Below are 22501 nucleotides of genomic sequence, written 5' to 3' on the forward strand. Positions count from 1 at the left end.
CAGATGGAAAAATGGTGAGGGAGAGGGGGGAATCCTCCTTACGATAAAGCTGAATTTCAGTAATCAAAGGGATTTCATACAGGTCATATGAATGCAGACAACAATCATAAATCTATACTGCTGCACACAGTTACAGTAACAGCTCTTCTCATTGTTTTAGCTGTGCACTAGACAATGGCATTAGAGAGCAAAGCAGGCAATAAAGCCTGTGTGGCGGGCAATATGGGCAATAAAGCAAGTGTAGCGGACCCAGAAAGATGCTTAATAGATTTTATCTTCATTTTGAAAGAGAAAAGTAGACAATATGCCATCAAAAAATTTTCTTACACAATGTTCATAAGATGACAGCAAATGGTAAAGTAAATTTAAGATCAGCTAAATCACAACAATTTGGAAACTAGCAACTAACAAATTTTCTATTCTCATTTCAGAGAAAGTGAATTCTAAAACGTGTAATTATTATTGAAACTTACCTAGATGACAGATATAGGCAAGTTCCAGACATCTCATTATATTAAAACCCTGTACTTATACTTTGGTAGTTGGCATACATAAACAATCCTGCAATAATTCTTAAAAGGTGTCTATACAGTTACGTTACTTCTGTGTTGTTTAAATGCCACAGAATTATAACAAACAAATGCAGCTAATACGTTTACACTTGTACCCAGTATTCCATGATTAAATCTAAAGAAATGTGCTTGCAATAAATTTTCATATTTAGCATAGAGGAAACCATGTTAGTAGGTCTGAATTAAATCCTGATTTGTTAAATTCTCCTAAGTGAAAGACAAAACACTACAACTATCAGAGCCACACACAGTAAAATGCAGTAAATCCATACATTACAAAGGATGACACTAAAACCATAAGAAATGGCATATTTTTCTTCTATACTTTCTGTGAAAAAGGCCTTCTACTGTTCTTAACACTTTTTTCCCTCCAAAGCATCCAGGTGGCAATTAATTTCTCATTTATATGCTGCACAAGCTATTACAACACAGAACGTGACATTTTCCTTTCCATGCCACTCCGATATTTCATCCAGTTGGGCTACCACAAATTAAAAGGCACCAAAGAAGCATTTCCAAGAGCCATGTGCTACTGGCATGGCCCTTATCCCTGTGGCTGGCACATCCCTGCCATCAGCTCTCCACAGGCTCCAGGAGCATGAACAGCACACTTAGCTCTGGGAAATATAGGCAGGAAGGAAATGCCATGAGAAAGCCTTCGCCAAATAAATTTGTCTGGTGAATAGCGTTGCCTCACCAGTGCAAGGATGAATGACCAGATTTAAAGATGACATCAGGAGGGAATGGAAAACACTTGAAAAATACCATTTAACATGCTTAACTTTCTGCACTCGCAGCCAAGAGAAACTAATTTTACATGCTCAAAGAAAAGCTTTGATCAGACACTGGATTCACGGGTGTTTCAGAGATGTACTTTACCCCCGCCCCCTTTTTTAAGCCAGTTGAGAGTGGGGAAAATCATCCTCCAAAGCAGCAGGTATGTGTGCCTCTGAATTACCTTGCTGGTGACATACTGAGCAAATGTGCCAAAAGGTTGTTACCTACCAATTAGGAAGCCAGATTATAACACAGAGACATCGTCGCTGTTCTTCTGTTGTCTGTATTTCCTCTGCATGGAAAAGTTATTTGTCAAGTGGCTCGTGAAACAGTAGTACACAACTACACTGCTGAGCAAAGCAAGTCTTCTAATTGATATTATACTTTATCTTACTGTAATTGAGGCTGTTATCTCCTCCCCTGCTATGATAAGCATACTACAAACTAACAGCCAATTCCAACCCTGCATTTTCTTAATCATCATTAATTTCTTAACAGAGTTTGATAGTTTTCTCCAAATTCTTTTTAATTGTTGGCATGCTAAATAATGTCATTGCAGTTTTATATCATGTTCATTCTACTTAAGACAATATATTAACTCATTAAGCAACCCATAGGAAGCCCAAATGAATGTATGTTTCTTTGAAATACCATAGACAAGATTAATTGGAGAGATGACTCTGAGACTCTAGAAAGCAACTTGATTAATCCAACAGAAACTCCTTAAAATAGGCCACATGAAATGATTTATTAAGCACATTTTGCAGGAAGCTGAGAGAAGTTCTTGCTCCACAGATGCTATTACTTAAGATTTCAGTTTGTAATGAATTCAGAGATAGCTGAGTAAGACCTTTGCCTAACTGGGGCTTAAATGAACAAAACCTGAACGACATAAAAATCTACAAATCTACATAAATAAAATTTTACCTCAATCTGAAAAGATTTTTAAGTGATAGAGTGCTGAGTGCTCAATATCACATCTTCTAAGCTGTAATAATCACCTGGCACACCAGCAGAGACAGCATCCCATGCTTCCCCAGCCTTTAAGCAACCCGAATTAGCAGAAAACCTCTTGCTACTTTAAGCTCTGTCATCAGGCCTTTACTTAAAGCCACACATGACTCATGGTCCTTTTCTTTTCCCCTGGACTGGGGGGATGGGAGGGTTGTTTCTTAATGTAAAACAAATGTCAGTAGCTTCATCCTTTAAACAAGAAAATTGTCATTAGTCACCTCGCTAAGCCAACCGAATGTGCACCCTTCACCTAATACCCTCAACAACCACGCACAGGCTACTTTGAAATATAATCTCCCTCTACACTGAAATTGTTTCACTTTGCATAGAGTATTTGGGGCAAGAAAGACATACACAAAGGAGGATATACACCTATGGAGAGAGCAGGAGATTTTACTTCATCTGTTGAGGGACTCATCACTAAAGGAACAGCCAAAGTAAGAGCTGAAGTCGAAAGCCATATGAAAAGCCCTCATATACTCATCTGTCTTCTTTATTGACATTGGTAGATTAAGAAGGTTGGCAAAGGAATCACCTACAAGAAAACAAATCAAACCAAGCAACAAAAAAAAAAACAACACACCCCACCCCCCCCAAAAAAAAAGCCCCACACAAGGCAAAGTAAAAGGAAAACAGAAGCCTAAGTTGCTTTTATCCACTACCCTGGATAAAGAGTCATAACCTTCAAGGGCATAAGGAATTTGAAATTACTTTGGAGGGGAAGCGAAAGAAATTAACAAGTTGAAGCCCAGTGGGAAAAGAGAAGGAGTTATGTTTAGGAAGTCAGGCTAATACTAGTTAACATGGGAGACAAGAAATAGCTTACACGAGACAATTAAATTTTAGCAATCACGCAGCATAGTAAAAGTGGGACGACAGTTATTGGATAATGACCTAAACAGGTGAAAAATGACAAAGCTGCTTTCCCCATGACAATCCCCTAACTACCGGAGAATGAACAGGAAAAGGAAAAAGTCATACTTTCATACACTGGAACTCTCCCTTCTGGATAATCATCTTTGAACATACGAGTTCATTTTGTAGCTATGTTTCTTTCTCATGTTTAATAGTAAAATGACACAATTTTCCTTTAAAAATAAAATTACTCATATACTATGCACATACAATTTCAGAATCTATTTCCAGCTAGCAAAGTGAACTCCTCATTACTTTCAATTTCATATGTACTTGAGATAAACTGGCTTATTAATAGTATGTGTTATGTATACAAAAATTAAAAATATTATTTTAATCTAGAATGGAAAACAAAATGAAAGACACAATGTTATTCTATTTTCCTTTGGAAATATCTACTTGAAATTAAAATGCTTTACCCACTTCAACAATTTAGTTTCCATGAAAATATTTCAATGTTACACTGAGGTCTCAAATCCATTATTAATGTATTCTTTTCTTATCACAATACCACAGATCTGGGCCTCATGGACAATGAAAGCACTACTTAGAACTGTATGTTTGAGCATAAATCATATCACTGGAATTACTGTTTATTAAGCTAACCAGAAAATTGTTCAACCTCTGAATGAGCACAAAATCAATATTCCATAATATTGCAAACAAGGATTTCAAGAGGCTTTCAACCAATAACATCCAAAAGAAATCTAAGAAGTCAAAGTAATTCAGTCAAAACAAACAAGACGCATACAGTTTTGCATCAAACCTACATAGAACTATGCTGATTAACTGGAAACATTATATGGTCCAGAGTTTTCCTCAAAAGGAAGCCAACATCCACAATTATGGTTTTGATGTTTGCTTTAAATCTATGCTAACCTCTTCCTATTGTTTTAAGGAAATATGGTCTGAAGTTCATACTGAACTGAAGCCATATATGAATATCTGAATATAGCAGCATCAAAATATGATATGAGTGGGGAAAAAAAAGAATAAAAACCCCTCATCTGAAACATTTTCAGCCCTTGTCACAGACCTGACTTTTCCCCTTTCTAATCTGTTGGTTCAACACAAATTGAGGAAAACTCCACATTGGGCTGGTTGCCCAGCAGCACCCGAGGTTGCTGTACCATGGCAGTGGCCTGGCCCTGCCTTAGGCCAGCTTCAACTACACATGGACACATCACAGGCTTTTAGCATTACTTTTAGGTATTCTCTCTGGGGATTCCTGCACTCACAGAATGGAAAATCTTTAATTACCTGATTAAGGTGACTTCTGACTGCTTTGCATTGACAAAGCTGGGCTGAAGCCAGGGAAATTGAGCTACCTATGGAACCTGGACCTATTATGTGCATTGAAAACAAATACTCATATCAAAAGAGTCTGAAAAAAAATAGGGAAATATTATTCTGACTTCTCTCCAGAGATTTGTCGCAAGCACTTTTGCAGAGAAGTACAATTAGTTAAGCTGCATCAAAGACTGCTGGTAATTGGCTATTCTCCAGATAAAGTAACAGAGCCTCTCAGAAAGGGTTAACAACATTTCACATATGTTTGTATGTTTTGTTTGTTCATTCATGCAAATGAAAGTCATTAATTGCATTATTCTGTATTGCCATAAAGAAAAACCCATTGCTTGCCTTGCTGTTGGTTGTAACATATTACGGGTTTGCACTAAGAAACCCACAGCTGGATCAGTTTTCCACTATGAAACAAAAGGTTACAGACCACCACTAGAAGTTTCACAAACCACTTTTTTCAAAAAATACAGATACTTACACTGTGACATAACATTTCTTTAATCAGATGGTAGCCATTTGTAAAGACCTTGTGCTTGTTAACACTTCAAATATACAGCACCTAAGGTTTATACATGCTTTTCCTTAAATTCTTCTATGACTTAAATGTAGAAAAGAATGAAAAAGGAGCCACCAAGAGAAACAAAAGTGTAGACTATAAAATCGTAACAGTAGGTTGGATATATATTCCCATCAATTTATACTAAATGGTGAAACTGTCAAAGGGGAAGACTTCAGATCAGAGGTCATGCTTTATTTCTGTTCTTAGTTTTTTCCTCATGCTTTCAATAAATTGCTTAGATTTAGCAAAAAAAAAAAAAGTGGCTGTGTTAATGTAACAGCCATATGTTATATTGTTAAAGAGGTTAGCCTAGCTTTCACAGATTCTTGAGCTCAGCTACAGCTTGTTTGCATCTGGTCTTTGTCTACATTTATTAATAGCATGGCAAGAAATCTAAATTATGCAGCAGTGTCACAGCGATCATGCAGTATACAGTCACTCCAAATGAAAGTATAATATTCAGTTTAAACATTTTAATGGGCTTCTTTAAAATAAAACTGGACAACACACCAAAAACATACATTTGAGAACAATCCTGCCTTGAAAGGGTGATGAATTAGATGATCTAACCAATATTTTCTAGTTGTATTTTCCACAACCCATTTAATTGTCTCTTATCTCATTGTTCCAGTTCAGTATCCAGGCACTACTTGGGGATTATCTTTTAGGCTTCACAGCCCAGAAGTTTGACATGCTGCCTCCCAACGGTTCAAAAAGCCATTTGGGAAATGCATAGTGTCCCCCTCTTTGCCCTTCTCACAACTGCACCTGTGAGTGCAGGCTCTGCAGAAGCACTCCTCTGTCCAAGCCCAGCCCAGCCCACATACAGGTGCTGCTAAGTGAGATTGGAAGATTTCCAACCCCCTTTTCCTTTTCTCTCCCAAGCTTATGAGCAGAGGAGATGACATCTCCTTTCCTACCCCTTAGGACATTTTCTGCAGTAACAGATGAACGAGGGCTGGCAGCACAGTCTGCAATACGTAACATGGCTGCAGGGATGTCTCAGCCCCAGTGGCTTAGTGGCTCTCACACTCTCTCCACACACTCAGACTCCTAACATAGGAAAGGCTCTCCCTCTTCCTCCAAAGATCAGCTGTCCTGTTAAGGGAAATAAGGGTTAAAAACATTCTTGGCAGACCACAACAGACATTCCAAGAGGCCAGCAGGCTACACTTTGAGAACTCATGTCATGCTCAAAGCTCTGTTCCACAGACAGGACTTAATAGCTATGTTCCCACAGCCTGCTGCAAAGCAGCCTCAGGCATGCCACTTGTGACTTCATGCTTCCTAGCCACAATGGTAATTAAAACCCTGGTTGTACCTCTGGCTTCAAGCATCTGAACTGTGCTTAGAAAAAGGCAGACTCAGGCTATCTGTTGCACCGTAATGATTCATCCAGACCTGATGTTCAAGAGACTGGATCCATTTTGGCTTCTTCAAAACATTCAGCCTGAAGGCAGAGCTGCAAACACACAAATTAGGAGGATGGAAGGTGAGTCTGTATTTAGGATTGGGCTTGGACTTGCATTTCATTGGCAGCAAGGACATTCTTCATCACTCCCAGCAATAATAGCTAACAGACACTTGTATCAAAAGTTTCATTGAAGTTTAGCATTACATTAGCTTTGCAGCATCAAGTCATCCACACAGAGTCCTGACACCAAAGTTAAGGAAAACTTGATACAAGCAGCCCATTTCTGAGCTTGTGGTGGCCTGTGTGTAAAGGCTCATCTTTTCTGGGTTTTTTTTTTTCATCATGATTGGTGGTCAGCCAAGATGCCTGGAAAGTACTTTAACCACAAGAGAAAGGGGAGAGGCAAGAGTTTTCAGAATCAGGAATCTAGATGCTACAGCTATGGGAACACCACCAGAGGAATAGGCATCTAACAGTTCCAGGAGGGAATTGAATTGTCTGGTGGATGGAGGACCTAGTGGCCAACAGGTAATCCTTCCACACCTGCTAGCATTATTATTATCAGGAGTATGCATGAAAACTTGTACTACAGCCCTTACCTCTGACATCTTTCCTGTGGCTGGATGAGAACTTTATTAAAAAATGTTGCCCCAGTGATTTGCACAGATAAACATAAGAACTCCTGAGAAGAAAAAAAAAAATATCTCTTAAGCTCTTCTAGGTCACTTGTTACAGTGACCTACAGTACAGCATGGAACAGACATGAAAAAGCAACTCAGTGTCAGATATTATAATACTGTTTTTCTCCATGTGCATTATACATAGCTCTTGTATATAGGTGTCCTGGGTTCAGCTGTCAACCCAGGACAATAGGTAAAAACCAAAATGAAGCAACCTGGATTTCACATTACTTGAATTCAAGATGAGTGAAAAAGCCAGCATTTTCTAAAGTTCTGTGGGGCACAAAGGGGGTGCTTTTTTGGGAGAAGGAAGTAGCACAGTCTTTGTTCCAGCTGTAGGGCAGGAACATGCACAGTGTGGGTTGGAGGAGCAATGGTGCAGGGCCAAATAGCAGAGGAAATGAAGTACCAAAAGCCAGCTGAGCTGGCATTCCACCTAATTTTCTTTTGTGATGTACCTAGAACAGTTTCATAACAATATCCTGTGTTCATCCTGATATATTTACTGTATGTGTCATTTTCAAAGAAGTTTTAGCTTCATGAAAAGCCTGCCAAATGCTCCTCTTGGATTTTCCCCTCTAATTCCCAAAGGTAACTGTTTCTCTATTTTCATTTTTATGTTGCTTCAGATTTGTTGGAACTGCAATAGGTACAGAGGTAATAAATCTACAATGACTGTCAGTTACCAGTCAAGAGAATCAGTCTGTAATTAGGATAACTGTCTGTTAGAACCAAATGGGAATTGTTGAGTTCAGATACCAGGTGCATACAATAACAGGGATGAACAACTGACAAGCGAAACTCGCAGGAAGGTGAACAGTTGATCTGACTTCACTGGAGATTCTCTGTGGTTCTGGAAGAATTTCGTCTTCTCTGTTTATATTATATATGTTCTATTGTTTGATCTTCCAACAACAAAAGTAAACTGCAGCTGCATATTTTTCTTTAAATGCAGAGATCATTAAAATAAGCAACTTTAGGCAAAACTAAAGCAAATCTTAACAAAACATAAAAGAAAGATGGGTTTTGGTGTTTTTTCCCCTAAAAACATATCTTCAAACTTTACTAATGTTTGCAAGTTAAGAAAATGCAATCCTGGAAATGTTTTTATTATAGAGCTTCAAAGTGAAACACATGCTTCGTCATCCTGATAATTCACATAAAAACAAAGATAGTATCTTGATGCGAAGCTAAACGTGGAAAAAGCAGCAATGACTTCTTACTCTTACGTGGCTTGCTCAGAAAAAAGGGTGAGCTAAAGATATGCTAAAGGAGGGGAATCATGACGAAGCCATCTCCACAACTGGAGATCTTTTCCCTACTCCATTGTTTTATAGTAGGAGACAGACGGGTCTCTATTTCAAGTGCCATGATCACCTAAAAGAGGAAAAAGCTTGATATCCCAGAAATCTCAAATAAATCAGGCTTGGGATTCTTTCAGTGTGAAGGTTTCAGTGCACAGGCAATTGACACTACATCTGGAGCCACTATAAGCAGCTAGAAAGCAGTTACAACAGAAGAGGACCCATGTATGCAGCATTTGCCAGTAACATGTTGTTGTGCCTGTCTGGTAAGTGATGAGGTATGGCACCACAGAAATTCTGTAAATGAAGCCCTTAAGCTATTTTTCAGTAATTGTATTCTCTCAAGTCCCCAATAAAAAAAGAGCAAAGATAAATAAATAAAATAAATACATACATAATTAAATCCACCTCCATTAACAGTAAACTCCTTATGCAAATAGCTAATGAAAGCTGCTGCAAGACCATAGGAAAAAAAATAATCAGTGACTACTCACAGATGCAACAAGTATAATGAAGCATATCCTGTCAGCTCCCTTTACGTCTTCTGTACACAGATCAACAAAAAAAAAAACAACTGGGTGCATCTCTGATACATTTGTTTTTTCTATGAATGCTCATGGATTTTGTTTCTTCAATGAAAACCACGTGCTTCGGGTCAAGGAAAATCTCCAGCTGACATCCTGAACGGAGGGAAGCATATGGCATGAACTTACATATCTGAAAAAGGTAGCCATGTATACAGATTTTCTGGAATTTCCTCACTCAGACACTGCAAATTTAACCAGTATCATTTAAATTTGTCATTCTCTATCTCAGCATAGAACACGCTTGCAGCCCCAATTCCTAGAAACCATTAAATCTACAGAATTCAGGAATGCATTTTCAATTGTATAACCCCATTAACATTGTTGGAAAGCAGCCTTTATCTACCACTGACCCACTCTCCAGCAACAACAGAAAAAAAAATAAATCAGGAGTTAGATGAGAGTACTGCATAGGAGCTATTTATTTCCTCCTTTATCCCACACTGTTACAGGTTGACTGATCTTTTGTAGTTTTTTGACTCCCTCTCCTTACTTCCTAAGAGACAACCTTCTCCATTGTGGATCTTTCCAGTGGTGCTTTCCAGAATGACTCCCCACAGTTATTCCCAGACCTGTTTCAATCGCAAACCAATTAACATAGAATAGGGTACTTCTGCACAGCATATTAATAGCAATTGTTAAGGAGTTTTGTCTGTTCTGGTTCCCTCTGATGTTTAACAGCATCCTGTCTTTCCCAAGACTTATATAGGTAAGAAATAGCAACAATCATTTTCTAGCACCCTATACTTAGAGTACTTTTGGCATGCTAGCTCCTTGCCCCAGACCAAATGTAAAACTTTGTTACGCCTATTTTAAGGGCCCCGAGAGATAGCAAATGAGATCTTCCTTGTTCTGAAATCCAAAAAGCAGTGCCTAATACCTCTAAAGAAGGCTTAGCTACTAACAAAGCAGAGACTGACATCATAGACCTCTGCTGTGAGATTGTACCCCTCAGCCCTACCCTCAGACTACCAGCTGCTGAACAGCTTTCCGCCTTATTTTAAAAGAACAGCCCAATCCCATCATTGCTTTGTAATTTAAATAGCTGTTCAACCAGCAAAATAACTGCTGAGGTCTATCTCCCTCTTGCACAAAGCTGATATTTTCCTTTTCACGTTCTGACTACTTGAAATACCCTCTCTGTGGCAACAGGGAAGGGGGCAAGAGGGTCTGGGGTTTTGAACCACTGTCTTCCTTAGTCACAATATGATGCTTTTCCTCTTTTGATACTGCCCCTTGACTTCAGGTGTTCTGTTCTTGTCCAAGTTCGTGCCAAAATCGTGTGTGTGTGTGTATGTATCAGTATACTCATTGAGCACCATTTTCCCCTCTGTCTTTTTGAAACTTGTATCTTAGTGGAAGCTAGCTTTTGGTCAGCATTTTTCAGAGGCAAGAAGCACCACTTATTTCAGTGTCTCAATGTTTTGTTCCTATTGCAATCAATTACACTAAGCATACTTCTGATATCTCCCTTTACAGGTGCAACAAAACTAGGGAACCAAGGGCATAAAGGGTAAGATTTTTAATAAAGAATTAGATGCCAAAATCACCTAAGTTTTCAACACATGCTGCTCCTTCCAACAACCTTCTTTAATAAATTTACACAAACCATGCACAGAGCAGAAGTGGGAATTAAACCATGAGGCCAGTTTTCTCCCACGATACAACATACTCATTCCCTGGTTGCTTGGAGAGAAATATAAATCCATGAAATAGGCAAATCCTCCAGTCACGTTCAAAGACAGTGACTTTCAGAGCAAGCTATGTATTAAACCACATTTTAACACCCGACTGAGGTGTTTTCTTCTCAGAGACCCCAGTGGGAGGGTATCTGAACCATGGATTTCCTACACTTGAAAATCCTAGGCAGCACTCTGCCCTTTTACCTAAAACATACTGGAGCAGCATGGCAAATAGTACACCAGTGTGAGTGAATAGAAGTAAATGAATTTTCAACAGCTATAACATACCATGATACTATTTCAAAAGACTTCTATTGGGACTTAACAACTGTGCCTTAAACATTGGATTTATCTCCAACTCTTACTCCTACTAAATAGATTTATCACTGTGGGCTTGGCAGAGCAAATTAAGCATACCTGAAAATATCTATTCCTGATCACTAAATTGTGTACATACTCGAGAATCATACTTTTAAGTGTTCTATTTGCCCTTGGTTCCATTAGCACTAATTTAACTTTTTTTCACAAAAAAAGTGTCAGCCCTCCCATCTTGTGTTTAACTATTTTTGCCCTGAATTTCTAAGTGCTGACATATACTTTTTATGTCAAGCAAGCCCAAAGGAGCCTACTCATTTAACCACATGAACAAAACTGTGCATGACTTTGCAGAGACATGGCTGCTGTGCTTTTCCTCTAATGTAATAGTTGGTTCTAAGCACTGGGGAAAAAAGATAAAAAAAGGCAGATGGCAAACAGAATCAATTGACAAAGTTCACTTTTCCAAACAGAGCTTCTCCATTTGGCTGCTCTCAGATTTGCTCTGCAAAGCTAGTTAGAAAAGGCAACATAACTACTATTGCCATTTTCATAAAGGAATATGAAACACACACACACACAAAAGAAACAACATAAAATTTTACAGCAAAGTCTGAAGGCATGACTTACAAATCAAAGTCAAAGGAGAGATGGGTGAAAAAGGAGCCCAGAAAAAAGAAATTAAGGGTCACAGTTGAAGCAGGGTCACAGGAAGTTTTGGTATTATTCTCTTCCTTTGCTTAAGACTGGCAAACACCTCAAGCAAACAGCCATCCACATTAATTTTCCCCCATTAGAGTCTACCCAGCCCACATCCAAATATGAAACCTTTTCTAGATTTAGACTGTATTGCAAGTTAATTCAGCTCTCCCTCTCTTCCTGTGGAAAAGTTGATAAAGATAAGTTACTCCTTTTGGAGCAAATGGTTATGAGTAACCTTCTTTTAGCATCAGAAAGAATACCTATGCTCTGAAACATCTATGTTTTTCCTCCACCACTCACATTTTTTACATTTTAAAAATCTGCAGTAATACTTATTCATAACAGTATGGACTATGAGCTCTTGACTCCAGCTACACAGAACCTGGGCAAAGAAAGCAAGATTTTAGGGCACCCATCTGGCAGGATGTTGGAAACTGGGAGTAAAATGAGACAGGGTTAAATTACATAGGTCTGCCCAAGGCAAAGTAACTCACGCTTATGTTCTTCTCCCCATATTACTGCAGGTCTATAAATCCCACTGGCAAAGCAAAAGGAGTTTAACAGAGAGCTCAGGAGACCTTTCTTGGTTTGATTTTGAAGTGTTCGGATAGTTTGTATAAAGTTTGTTCTTGTGTGATTGGTTTATTTTCTCTGCTTAGAAAGCCTTCTTTGAAAACATTATTCTAGTTCTTCTGTAGCAGTTCTCAGGGTTTTGAATCAGAGAAGACAATATAAATGTTTGAAATATTCAAGCCACATAGGTAGCATACTTGCATATCTGTAAATAACCAACTAACCTTCTCTCTTCTATTAAAACACTCCACTGAGGTCAGCAGAGTTATTCTCAACTTGCAGCAGTGTAACTTTGTAGATACATATACTGCATGTCTCCTTTTTCAGGAAAAAGACATTTTACTGCCGTTTCTCCTATAAGAATTCATTAAAAAAACTTCCCATTTCAGTAACCAGCTATGCTGGAAGTCTCTCGAGTCACAAGCACTAAAGAGAAGAAAATGATTACGTTCAGAATGCAAGACATGCACTTGAATTAAAATATTTTGCTGGTGGGAATTTCAGAAGCCTGATGTCAGTTTACCTTACATGTTTATGCTACTATTTGGTATCTGGGATAGTTTATTATTTAGGATAAATGTTTGTAGGACAGAGCTTTTTCCAAAGTAACAAATTACAGTTCTTCTGGCTGTTTATATTGGAAGGTCAAGCCCAAACCCACTGTTTGGAAAAGAGACATACTAACGATGACTGTGTTCCTGAAGTACCTACATTTTTGGCAGTCCATTCATATCTTGGGAGGTAATCCCCAGCAGACATCACATTCAGTAATCCCTATACCTCCTCCACCCAATACATTGAAAATATCCTGTTGAAAAAAAAAAGCCTCAATGAGTCAGTGATGATGCAAATATAAACACAGCAAAAGACAGAAATGAATCACGAGAAGGAACAGACATGCCAGTAACATCAGGCTAGAGCTAGATCTAAAAAATTCCACAACACTGAAGATCTCAACTTGTCCTATGATTTGGGTCAAGTCCAGTTTAGACAATCTCACACAACAAAAACTTAGCACAGACAACCTAGCCTAAAGCTAATGGTTTTGACAGAAAAGTGACTCTGTGAAGATCATAAATCTTCTAATTTGAGTTGATTTATGGACAAAACAACATTAAAAAATTACTTCCAACTTGCACTGCTATTCTTCTTGCCTTTTGCTGCCTGTCTTTTAATTCACAGACTAAGGTGACTAGAACTGTATGTAGTATTGCATGTATTTTGTGGGGTGGGGTGTTGGTGGTGGAGTGGTGGTAAAATTGCCTCATATTTTTACAGGAAATACTGAGCTTCGTAAGATAGAATGCTGTTTACTCTTTCCATAACCTCTTCATACAAATGACTTAAAACTTTCAGAAATAGTGTCTACATCCATGATATGCAATCTGTATTACTGGGTCTAGTTGTCAAGACCACCCAGGTTCTTGTATGTGGTATTTTGCTCTTCCTACACATTTTAAGTCCCTCCAAGCTTAAAAAAGAAAAGAAAAAAGATAAAGGCATGCCCCAAAACTGAGAGCAGGAAGAGCTCTAAAAATGATTTTCAGTCCAGTCTTCTGGATGTTCAACACTGGCCAGTTTATTATCTGTCATTCCAAATACACAAGATCTAGAATACTGTCTATAAAGTAGACTGCCTCATGAAAAACGATAAAAAAATTAGTTTTCCACAGCTACCCAGAAGAAGCCAGAAAGGCTTCCTTTCTGCTCAAAATCAACTTTTGAAGCACAGAGAAAGAGTATAGCAGTGCCTACTATTGAGAACACAGTAATACTTGGCTAATTATTTTGACTTTCTTTAGAGCAGACACTGATGTTTTGACTGATATGGTAGATGAATACTTCCCATTTCTGAGATTTGTGAGAAATTCTGGGAACCTGGACCTGAGACCTCATTTACCTGAGATTTCCTTCACCATTCTGGGAGGAAGATGTCCAGCTCTCACCTCCCCAAGCTCTGTGTTCTGCCATCTTCTTTATGACAGCAACTTTTTAATAAAGCCTTTGCTAGTTATTATCCTTTCACTAAGCTACAATAACTTTCTTACTAGGAACTGAAACAATATTTCCACATGCACATTTTGAATCATACTCTGATCAACCTCTGTTCCATTGGCTCTTCATACTTATTCTATTTATTCTATTAACCTCTTAATATTGCTATGTACTTGCATGGCTAAACAGTATTTTGGAACTGATCCCATTTTCCATGCCCAGATCCAAAACAGCCTAGCTTCTGGTAATTCTTTCCCCTAGAGGTGGCTATAGAATTTACAGAATTTTCTGGGTCTTCTAATACTGTGGGCAATAGTTTTGTACCATTCACTTAATAAATCTACCCAGCACCCAAGACGTAGCTTTTCTAAGCTGATTAATCCCTTTGTTAACCTCTTGTGGAGTCTGAGTCAGCATTTCTAATACATTTACTGAAATGTTTATTCACCAATCCTAAGTAGTGCTCCCCCTCACCAGCACTTGCTGTTGACTTCTGTGTCCCTAAGTTCTTCAACCAGTTGAGTAGACTTTAAGAAGTCTTTCTTTCACTTGTGGTAATTACTCAGCTGTTTCAGTTAACCTTTATGCTGAAATCAAACTGAATCACCTACGAGCAACTTAGACCCAAGTTATCTTCCATGATCTGCTCTTTCATGATGTCCTTTCTACTCAAAATAATCAACTATAACTTTTGACTCAGTGACTATCTGCTGAAGGATTGCTTAAAACTTGGCTTTGAAATTAGTACTGTTATGTTTTGTGGAGATGCAGAAACCTGGGGGACAGCAGTGTTTCTTGATTAAATGCAACTATGAAACACACTTTTTTCTCCTCAAAATTCTTTCACTACCGCCTAGCAGGCATCCAGAGGTCAGGCTGGAAATGCTGATGCTTCAAGGCCAGAATACTGAATACTGTTGATTTCATCCATAGAAAAGCAGAAACTGGAAAGCTATATGAAATGTATGCTTTTCATGTTTAAATGCTGCAGATGTTTCTCAAAATATTTAAACAAGTAGGGAAATAAATTTCTGAAGTGGAAAGCTAATAAACATTCACATATGCATTTTGCTCATCTCTGAATGTGGTGGTAGTTTAGTTATTCCCTTATTTATGCAGTGGGACAAAGATCAGGAAAGATCATCAGTGAAAACTATTTGGCTGTCTGTAAACTTTCTTTACTCCTGGTTGTTTAACATTTATTTTTAAAGTTATAATAAATGGTTCTTTTCTGTTTGGTAGGAAAGTAGGATGACAGATTGTGGGAAGGAAAGCGTGAGCTGTATGGAAAGAGAATAAGAGCAAGAAAAGGAGGGTGACTAATTCAAGAAACCTGTTAACAGCAAGTAGAGGGCAGAAAATGAGAAATGCCCTTTCCTAGCCTACTCCACCATGTGACAGTAATAAAGTCCTATGTAAAACTTAATCCTGAGAAAGTAGTACAACAGCAGTGACTCTCACCACCACAGGAGAGAAAGTGAATTTATAACAAATTATCACAATTTATAACACTTATGTAACATGAATGCGACATCAAAGATTAATCTAGACGGAGGAAAATAAGCCACCTTTCCTGAAGCTAAGTGGAAGAATACTGCATAAATCAAAGCAGGATTCTCAGGATATGCCATATCAAAACAAACTGTAACCTGCCTGGCCCTTTTATCATCACCAACACCTGAGGAGAAGGCATACAACCCTATTGGAAAACAAACCTTATGCATCTCAAAGAAGCACCACACTCATGTAAGAAAAAAAATATGAGGCAATCTTTGGGAAAACTATTTAAACAGTTTTAGTCTCTCTGTGTCTGCTCATCACTGATTTTTTTTCTTCATTTCTTACCAGAGAAGATTCAAACTGACAGGTTATGAAGCAATAACTGCAATATTGTTGCCACAGTTAACATGACAGACACCTGTATTCTTTCCTTTCACAGTTTGGTTTCCTCATAAGCAGCATACAGTTTCTTATCATCCTTTAAAATTTAATAAAGATGTACATTTAAGAGCTTCAAGGTCAGGACAGGAAGCTGTTTCCAAGATACCCAACTATTTCTGCAATGTTACTGAATTCACCTCATGCAAGGATGAGTGTCTGTGCCTCATAATACTTTCTCCCTACCAAGCCTAACATAGTGAAACAAGAATGTGCTAACCTAGCAAACAAATTGCAAGACTTTATTCCTCTGCAACTAAAATTAAATGGACTTTTAAATGCATTTTTTTCCCCACTTGAAGTTCCTGACTTCTTGCCTGCATTTACAGCTTAAATATAACTGGCGTGGTTTTTAGATTAGATACCCAGTACCTACCCATACTAAGCCAAACCCTGTCCTGATTTAAACCCCAGGCAACTCTAAGTTAAAAAATGCACTTGAGTCCCTTTAAAACTGCTCCAAGGTATACCTTGCTATATGGTTAGTGGCCCTTACCCCAAACCCTGAAGGATACTATACCATAACTGTGAAAATGCTTGCCTGGCACGTCCCCAGAATACACGACGCCATTTTCTGGTTTTCTCCCACCAGCCTATTTCCTTCAGAGAATATTTGCTCCCACCCATTGAATGCCACCGTCTGATACCACATTTTGTATTTTACTGTTCTGCAACTTTCATTTGATCTGAAAAGAGATGAGGTGAAACGTTTGCTACTAAAAGATTTCACTTAGACTAAAATCATGTTTCCCCTTGCTGCTAATATTCATGTAGAGTGCACTAAAATTGAGTCCCATAAGTCTTCATTATTCAAGCATTTAATCATATGGAAAATGTGGTAATTTAATTAAAACAAGCAACATAGGTTAGATATCCCAAGGGATACAGACTGAGGAAAAATGATCTAATTCACTGAGTTTCCATTTTGAAAATGTATTAATATTACACCACAAGACCACAGGAAAAAAAAAGCGGGTGGGTGGAGGTGGAGGGGGTTTGTGCACACGAAGCAGGCAAAAACAAAGCTGCCCATTTGCAAAGCAGTAATGTGACACTGAGACAATTTCAATTTAGGAAGCCAGAACTTACTCTGCTCTGTCTCGTGTCTGCCGTGAGTGCTTGTCAGAATATAACACAACCAGCAATTACTTGCTGTACTGCAGCAAGCCTGGAATTTTTATTTTTTTAAACATGAGACAGGGAAGGTATAAAGCACTATTAGTTTAGACATCACTACTAAAGATGGCACTTGTCAGCTGTTCTTGAAAGGGCTTTGCACTTAACAGCAAGAATGTTTAATTCTTCCCAAAACTTATGTCATGTACCTGGCACTTGACTTCAAAATGATTTATCAGCCCAGTATTGGAAGGCAGGAGTGCAGGGGGGACAGATTCATGCACACAGATGGTTGCCATTCTCTCTAAAGTATAGGATACACCCTCTAAGCCAACTTTTTGTTTCTACATGTTATTAAATACTTGCTTTTCCCTGACTTAATAGTCTTTTCCTTTCCCTCCCTCCCACAAATCCCTCAAGCCACAACCCTAATTCCAAAACATTTATTAATAGAATTTGCCCAAAACACCCTTCGGGAAAACTTCCATCAGATATCAGCATCCAAGAAGGCTTCAGAGGTGCACAGGAACAAGGACTGTTAGGTTTATTTCACAGATTTATTTTATATAATAAAAGCAGTTGCTACATGCATTGTTTGCACCTACTTGCAGCACTTTTGTAGGCATTTTCTCTTTGGTAATTCTGTTCTCTTCCCCACTTTTAAAAAATGGCCTTGATCCTACATCTTCTCTCCAAAACTCCCACAGAAATTCATAGAATCATAGAATAGTTAGGGTTGGAAAGGACCTGAAGATCATCAAGTTCCAGCCCCCCTGCCATGGGCAGGGACACCTCACACTAAACCATCTCACCCAAGGCTCTGTCCAACCTGGTCTTGAACACTGCCAGGGATGGAGCATTCACAACTTCCCTGGGCAGCCCATTCCAGTGCCTCACCACCCTTATAGTAAAATCTACATGGGCATGCAATAGAGTATGGGTTCAGTAAGAGCTGCATTTTTCTATGCGTGACAGAAAAGACAGGGAAGTACAGGCTCACTACTCAGCTGGCCTATGTCTGCATAGTTTCAGTGACATTCCCACAGTTTTCATGCGGTGTTGTAAAATACATCAACATACTATATACAAAAATACTCAGCTTCCCACACATTTTCTATAAACATTAAGCAATATTTTATTCTGGTTTTAAATGTCCTTTCAATACTTTGCATCCCTTCTTTTACAACACGTTCACATTTTCCAATCTCTTCAATTTGTGCAGAACATTAGAAGAAAACAAGATACCTATAGAAAGAAAACAAGAATACCTACCAATGGAAAATGAAGATTTCACAATAAATTCTGTATAAAGCACTACATTATATTTTTTGCCCCAGTGCTGCTGCTCTTATTTTTTCATAACTTAACAACGATTGCTTCACCTGTTAACACAAGATTGTACATCTTAATTTGCTAAGAAAAGTTATATAATCCAAGTATACTTTTCAGTATTTGTAAGGATAATGGACACCCAGAGTCCAGAAGCCTTGCCAGAGTCCTGTGTCAGGCCACAAAGAAGCTCAAAATATCCGAAGAGCCACAGGTAGAAAGAGTTGGATATGGTAATCAGGTCTGCATGCCAGAAGCTTGCCAGGGAGTTGGGATTTTAGGAACTCCTTCAGCTTTATTTTAACCAGAATAAGGACAAATGGGAACATTCCTAAAACACATTTGTACTACATGCTTTTCTTTTAACAATCTCCATATCCTTTACACGAGCTACATAGTGCTCTGGTCTTAGGATTTTTTTGCAATACCACAATCATGGGCAAACTACAAATGAACAATGAACACATATACAGAAGAAAAATCAAACTTAAGGTTATCTAGTACATCTCATACTGGAAAAAAAAATCTTAAAAGTATCCCCCCCCCCCCCCTTTCCTTCTTTGGAGGAAAAAAGTAAAGCAGCTTTTATTATTCATTTACTGTTGTGTGAAAATCTAAATCAAACCACCACTTCATACTTAATTCTGTTCAAGTGTGAGAGCTTTGTAGAAATATACCACTTGCAAAAAACTCCCTATCTCCAGCTCTCACACACTGCCCTCTGCATTTAGCACCAGGAGAATCCAGCTAAGGCTGTGGGATAATAGATTGCAAGCAGCTTATTCAAAATCATACACATTTATTTTTTCAAAGTATTTATCATCAGACATATAGCACTAGACATATATGTTTTGCCTATCTCTAACCCTTCTCTTTAATTTAATTTAAAAGCATGAATTATTTGCCCAGGCAGCCAAGAAGGTCAATGGGATCCTGGCCTGTATCAGCAATAGTGTGAGCAGCAGGGCCAGGGAAGTGATCATTCCCCTGTACTGGGCACTGGTGAGTCCCCACCTTGAATTTTGTGTTCAGTTCTTGTCCCCTCACTACAAGAGAGACATTGAGGTGCTGGAGTGGGTCCAGAGAAGGGCAACAGAGCTGGTGAAGGGCCTAGAGCACAACTTTGATGAGGAACAGCTGAGGAACTGAGGGCTTTAGTCTGGAGAAGAGAAGGTTCAGTGGGGACCTCATTGCTCTCTTCACTTACCTGAAAGGAGGCTGTAGTGAGGTGGGGGTCAGTCTCTCCTCCCAGGCAATAAGTGATAGGACAAGAGGTAACAGCCTCAAGCTGCACCAGGGGAGGTTTACACTGGATATTAAGAAAAATTTCTTGACAGAGAGGGTGGTCAGGCATTGAAACAGGCTTCCAGGAAAGTGGTGGAATTGCCATCCCTGGAAGTGCTCAAAAAACACGTAGATGAGGCCCTCAGTGATATGGTTTAATGGTGGACTTGGCTGTCCTGGGGTAATGGTTGGACTTGATGATCTCAAAGGTCTTTTCCAACCTACTGATTCTGTGATTCTATGATTTTGGTAAGTATCCAATCCATCAAGATAGCAAACTTCCATCAGCTGGCCACGTAAGTGGAATTCACCTGAGCTGGTTGTAATAGCTTAGAGGAGCATTACATGGTCTAAATGACCATGTAACACAGGCTAACACTTCTTTCCGCTGAGAGACTGGTGCAGAATTTTGCCAAGTTTAAGCTATGTAAGTTTGAGCTATGTAAGGTATGCCTCTGCCTATTTTGATTCTTTATTACTTCTGGTTTAGGGTTGTTTTTTTTTTTTCTCCAGGTCTTCTGGATTTACACAACAGAAAATGCTACCCCATTTATATACTCATTACATTGCAAATTTCCCAACAGATTGTCACCCGAGAGCTGTTACTCATCACTGACAACTCATACAATCAGTTCAGCGTGATTTGCTTGAAAGGTTTGCTAAGCTTGTTGTGCGCTCATCTGGAACAACTTTCAAGATAACAAACAGATAAATTCTCACTTTTTTTCCATCAAGAATATGATTCACCCAAGGCAAACAGCTACTCAGTAGTAAGCCAGAGGAATGACACACACCATAAAAGTTTTAAGTGTTAAGTCCTCAGAACTGCTTATGCTCAAGAGTGTTGAAGATGCAGCAAAGGAGGTATAGTTACAAACACCACCACATCATTTAAAGCATCCCATTGCCCAAATATTGTTGAGCACTATGACAGATATTTTATCTGCCTAATTGCAGATATTGCAATTACTATATAAAAAAAACCTCTGGTTCCACAAGAAAGCTCTTTCAGGATTGCATCTGTGTAAGGGAACCATCCAGCTTTATATCTTTTCAGAAAGGTTCCCATTTTTACCAATTGCTTACATTCCAGTGAGCCTTCTGCATGAAGTTGCAGACACAGATGAAAAGCAGCACAACACAGTGACAGAATATTTAACTACACTGTAAAACAATAGCAGAAGAGCATTTGTACAGTAGTCACTGTAAAAAAAAAGGATTTTTATTTTTTTTTTTAGCATTTGAGAAGACTTACAATAGCGACTATTAAATTTTTATTGTTAAATTGCCAAATAAGGCATAAGCAGATTGTACCTTTCAGACTACATCCCAACCTCTGTTATTCAAGCACTAGGAAGGCAGAAGAGGAATTTTGCACTCTCTGGTGCTGGCAGAATCAAAGCTACCGACAGTATGGCCCATTCTGTTTAGCTCACAGCAAAAATAAAAGTGAGAGAAAATAAACAAGGAAAGGAAGGGTAACATATGGCATAATGCAGGGGCAGAGAGCAACTGCAAGGTTATAAAAACACCAAAGTTATGATGCAGCAATCAACCACGGAACACTTCAGAAAAGTAGAATACTTTCGGAAGAACTGCATTTTCAGGGGCATACATCAAGCATACTGTATAAACATTTATAGAAAATGTATTACATAAAAATAACATGAAAAATAACAAAAAAAAAAAGAAAAAGAAAAGAAAAGAAAAGAAAAGAAAAGAAAAGAAAAGAAAAGAAAAGAAAAGAAAAGAAAAGAAAAGAAAAGAAACTAATAGCCAGAAGTTCCCTCCTTCCTTCTCTCTCTTCCACACACAAGTGTGTACACACAAAGTCTTCAAAGCTCTGCTTCCCTTCTTTTCTGGAAAGACACATTTGTCGCAAAGTCCTCTCTCTTCTCCAAGCATAAGGCCCGACCTGCAGTTTCTGCCCTGGAGTGTGCAATGCCAGTACAGAGCTGCTGCAAGCTCTCATTTGACTTCATCAGTGCACAAGAACTGAGGATCTGGCCCATGCCCTCTCTCTTTCCCATCCCTCACTCCTCCAGACCTTTTGCCTAGTTCTGCCTCATATCTCCACACAATGCTCACACTGTCTGTGCACAGAAGGAGGAAATCTGCACCAAAACACAAAGACGCTGCCTATACTGTTTGAGCATTTCAATGACTGCTGCCACTGGGCTCTGCTAAGAATTCCTTTCATTCTTCCAATATCGATTTTACAGTAACATGAAGTGGCCACCTTGCATTTAAACTAATTTTTTACACAATCTCATCTATGCCTCCCAATCCTGAGAGTGTCTTGATCATGGTTATTAGAAACACTTACAAAACGTACTGTCTTTCACAAGGACAAATTACACCCTCCCTGGAAGGGGGTTATTTCTGTTTTTTTTAGCATCAAGCTGTTTTGCAAGAGAACTCCTGGATTTAAAAAACAGTGCAAAGT

General features: G+C 38.6%; 1 long non-coding RNA gene across 1 annotated transcript; it reads right to left on the reverse strand.

Moving 5' to 3' along the window:
* Positions 1–5142: 5142 nt before the first annotated feature.
* LOC133279048 (uncharacterized) lies at positions 5143–13197 on the reverse strand. Its single transcript, XR_009746760.1, has 3 exons — positions 13105–13197; positions 9032–9217; positions 5143–6237 (listed from the first exon to the last, which is right to left on the reverse strand). It is a non-coding gene; the product is annotated as an uncharacterized LOC133279048 (long non-coding RNA).
* Positions 13198–22501: the final 9304 nt, after the last annotated feature.

The sequence above is a fragment of the Pezoporus flaviventris genome, unplaced genomic scaffold, assembly GCF_033815535.1.
Source record: "Pezoporus flaviventris isolate CSIRO_AGI_PZ_B2104156 unplaced genomic scaffold, CSIRO_AGI_Pfla_v1 ptg000070l, whole genome shotgun sequence".
Lineage (NCBI taxonomy): Eukaryota > Metazoa > Chordata > Aves > Psittaciformes > Psittacidae > Pezoporus > Pezoporus flaviventris.